The following is a 4,443-nucleotide window of genomic DNA, read 5'->3' on the forward strand; positions in this document are numbered from 1 at the left end:
GTACTCTTCGACCACCCGAAGAGGACCCGGAATATGTGCGGGATATCCGTCACTGCAACATAATTGTTGAGTAGACCGTCAATACAAACCATCTTGTTCAATTCAACATTATTCCCCTCCTTGTTGCTGTAGGATGGGATAACTTTCTGAATTGGGGTGGACTGGCATACCGCTCCATTGCACAAGCAATGTATGCATGTATAGGTGATGTTTCTATTGAAGATTTGACCTTCATGTTTAGAGAAAGTTCATATAAAGCAGACCGTCACTTAATTTCTGGGTTGATGGACATTCAAGTGAATGATGAAGGCATTCCTATTTCGACATTGGCTGAAAGATTGAATAAGTCGGAAAAATGTTTATTAACCAGAAATTTATATAACATGAACTCGGAATGGAGTTCTAGGAATGCGCTCCGGGCCAACCATATGTTGCCCAGATACAAAGTATTACATCACATCTTTATTTCTAATGTTTACCTAGATCTGGTAACAAGGCCGAACTGACTACCTTTATGGTGTGTATTCTTCATTCTATTGTATCTAGAATTTCAATGTATCTTCCTTCTTTAATATGTTATTTCATTATCTGTTGAGGGTCAAATATTGCATATCAGACCCCAGTTATTGCCTGGATTTATGAACATGGTACTGTTTAATGGTCGATTTAATCGTGTTTGTGATGCAGAGTGTATTTACGAGCTTGGATTGAAATAGGACGTTAAAAGCATGGATTTAACGCCGATGAGGCACCAAGACAAGGGACAGACCCCAGGGGACCAAGATCGATGGATTTACATGCCAGAGATCGGAGGAAATCGATAAACTGAAGCTCAAGTGGCCTGAAAATCGTCCAGAATGCGAGATCATAAGGTTCCCACCATCCGTTTGGCTCGAAACTACATACATGTCCTGAGGACCATAAATTAACCGTACACATTGAATTCTATCCCTCAGATCCCTGTAGAAGTGGCCCAAAGGACAGATCTACCCATAACCATTGATTTTGGGCCCACCTGATATTCGGATATTTTCAAACTCGGGCTCGACGCATTAAATGAGATGAAAAAAAAAAGAAATGGATGGTGTGGATTTATCAGATATATCACTGAGGGGCCCAAACGAGTACTGCACGTACACTGCTGCAAGAGTACTCGCAGTGCATTGAACCCGTCACAAGCGGTCAAACAGCGTTGACCGCTCCCACCCGACTTTCCTATACAGAGAAGGAGAGTCTCTGTTTTCCTCTGCGCAGGTCCGTCCGCTGATCCATCAATGGCCCACCATCATCATGCAAATCGATAATCTGACACATTCATCGTGTCTAGGAGGGAAATTAGACCATAACCGGATCATTTCCATGCATCCATGCACAAGAACAAGAGTGAAAAGACTGGAGCGTTCTCCGCACGTTGATCAGAGCAGTGGTCCACTCAAAGCTCGAATCCATTTCAAAATTGGAATAATAGCCTAAATAGACCCTACAAGACCAATGAACGGCCCTGATCTATTAAAAAAATATCACATGTGGGTCCCGCAGAGATCAGCGCAACCCCCTGTTTCCGCTTTCGGCCCCTGGCAGAATTCTACGATCGTTGTACAGCCATGATGATGATCGTATGAACAATCTGGACCGTCCATCGGGTAGACCATCCCAAAATGTCCTAGGGGACGTTGTTCTCTTGGAAATAAGCAAGGGACGAGGGGAGGCAGCGCCCGTTCTCTGGGTGCGGAAGCCCTTTCGCATGTTGTTATGCAGCCACCGCCTTCTGCTGCGTAAACTTAAGCACGAAACCAACTCCAACTGATTTACGCACGCCAGCACACCTCTCCACCGCCTGCATTACCTATAAGAAAAGAGAGAACGTGAGAGAGGAGGAGGTGGAATTTTGCAGGGAGATGGCTGGACATGAGCAGAGAGAGGGAGTTGAGTTATTTGGGTTTTTCTTTTCCTTTTCTCCTTCTTTTTGTTTATTTTTGATTTAGCCAATCATGGTCGGCTAAACCTCTTAGCTAGGGCTAAGAGGTGAAGCTTGTGGCGTGATAGGGTTGATCCTACGGCTTGGATGCATGTGATGAACTATATTTGATCTCTAATTAGATGAAAGAATGCTTTAGTTTTTAATGGTTTATTGTGACTTACATTATAGTAGATCTGCGATGGCTTAAGTATTTCCTTTTCTTTTCTTGTGATTATGAAGCCAGGACGCCCTATTGTTTACCATTGCCCCTTGGACATGGTGGAATGACGGAACTCTTCTTGACATTCATACATCACCTAGATTCGCTGTGAATTAGTTTAATTCTGTTGTTTGCTTTGTCTCATGGGCATGGTTTTGTGATGGAATCCATTCTAATTTACACCCGTCTGATCACTTGAAAACTAGATTAAATGAAGTTCAGAATTGATTTTTAGGTTATATCTTCCAACTGGATGAAGATGGGACTCGAAGTCCAGTTGAGTTCATGAATCGGCCGTAGATCTCCCTTATCTCTACAAGTGGATCCTCTAAATCCCTAGTTTCCTATCTCTGATTTCTCTTAAGTTTTGCATTAATCTCTCACCATTATTCATCAATTTATATTTGATTTAGATTTCATCTTAGGCTAGTTCTATCTCTACCTAGTTTCAGATTACGTACAGGTATCAGTCCCTTGGGATTCGACCTCGGTCTCACCGAGTTTATTACTACATCACAACCGTATACTTGGGGAGTGAACAAGTTTTTGGCGCCGTTGCCGGGGACTGACGGTTGCGATTCTCTGAAATTAATTAGGTTTAGAATTAGTTTAAGATTAGAATTTGACTAACTTTAGTTTTAGATTTTTATTTGATTTCTAGAACTAACTTGTTTTCCTGTTTTGTAGGATCCTGACATAAGTATCTAAATTGGTAATTCCTTCCTAATTTTTCTACTTTTTCTACTTTTAAAATTAGGGTTTGAATTTTAGAAATTTTCTAATTCTAATATTTTCCTATTTGTAGAAAATAGTTTATTTTTTGAAACTTTCTTCTTTTGTTTTTAAAATCTAGGTTAGTTATTTCCCTTTTTAGAAATTAACTTTCTATTTTTATTTTTTAGTAACTTTCTAATTCTAATTCTTTTAGAATCTAATTTTGTTTCCTAATTTTCTACTTATAGAATTTTTGTTTAGAAACTAACTTTCCTATTTTGTAGGCTTTTAAGATAGAAATTTCTAATTCGGTGAGTTCTTTATCTACTTTCAATTTTTCAGATCTCTTTTAGTAACTTACTTTCTAGTTTAGGACTTTCCTAATTTATTTTAGAAATTTTCACTTTCTTTTAGGAATTTCTTCTTTTAGAAACTGTTTTTTTTCTATCTTCCTTTTTAAGGATTTTCTAATTCTAAACCTTCTCTTTAGAAACTGACTTGTTTTGTTTTCTTTTGCAGCTGTTGTTACTTAGGGCTTTCAATTTGGTAACTTCTTTCCAACTCTCTCTTTCTTTCTAGATTTTCTTTTTCCTTTCTTAGGATTAGGTTTCGAATTTGATTGAGGGCTGCGAGTGTTTCATGCCCAAGTGGGCCCGTGACAACACTCGACGTCTTTTGACTGAAGGAGGATTGGTTGAGGGGTTGACTATCCATCGCAGGACTAGACACCACTCGAAATCCCCTGAGTTAATTGAAGTGATGGCTGAAAACCAACCTCTTCTTCCTGAACCTAGGGTGGAGGACATTCAGGATGAGAATGAGGTGTATCAAGCACCCCCGCCACATACTTTACGAGATTATTTACAACCAACAGGGGTGAGTACGCTTTCATGCATGATTTTTTCTAAAAACACAGGACATATGGACATCAAGCTAGGGGTTATCCAACTCCTTCCTAAGTTCCATGGGCTTGAATCTGAAGAACCATATCTACATTTGAAAGAGTTTGATGAGATCAGAGCCACTTTATATTTTCAAAATGTGTCTGAGGACATAGTCAGGCTGAGACTGTTTCCTTTTTCTTTAAAAGAGAAGGTTAAGACGTGGTTACATTCACTATGTCCTAGATCCATTGGCACATGGAATGATATGCAAAGGGAATTTATAATGAAATTCTTTCCACATCATAAAACGATTACCCTTAGAAAAGCAATCATGAACTTCACCCAAAAGGAGGATGAAACATTTTACCAATGTTGGGAAAGGTTCAAGGATTTGGTCAGTTCATGCCCACAACACGGCTTTGAAACGTGGTGCCTTACAAATTTTTTCTATGATGGACTGACATCTTCTATGCGCCAAATGGTCGAGACAATGTGTAATGGAGAATTCATTAATAAAAATGTTGACGAGGTATGGGATTACCTCGATAGTCTTGCTGAAAAAACACAATCATGGGACTATTACCTAAAGTCGAACACCACGTCTAGGCCGACTCAATTAAAGGAGAAAGGTGGATTGTATCTCTTGAAAGAAGAGGATGATCTCA

The 4,443-nt window shown here is 39.5% G+C and overlaps 1 non-coding gene across 1 annotated transcript; it reads right to left on the reverse strand.

The window, feature by feature from the left end:
- Positions 1-4,091: 4,091 nt before the first annotated feature.
- On the reverse strand, positions 4,092-4,198 carry LOC131247537 (small nucleolar RNA R71). Its single transcript, XR_009171820.1, has one exon. It is a non-coding gene; the product is annotated as a small nucleolar RNA R71 (small nucleolar RNA).
- Between the last annotated feature and the right edge of the window lie 245 nt (positions 4,199-4,443).

This window comes from Magnolia sinica, chromosome 5, assembly GCF_029962835.1.
Source record: "Magnolia sinica isolate HGM2019 chromosome 5, MsV1, whole genome shotgun sequence".
Classification (NCBI taxonomy): Eukaryota; Viridiplantae; Streptophyta; class Magnoliopsida; order Magnoliales; family Magnoliaceae; genus Magnolia; species Magnolia sinica.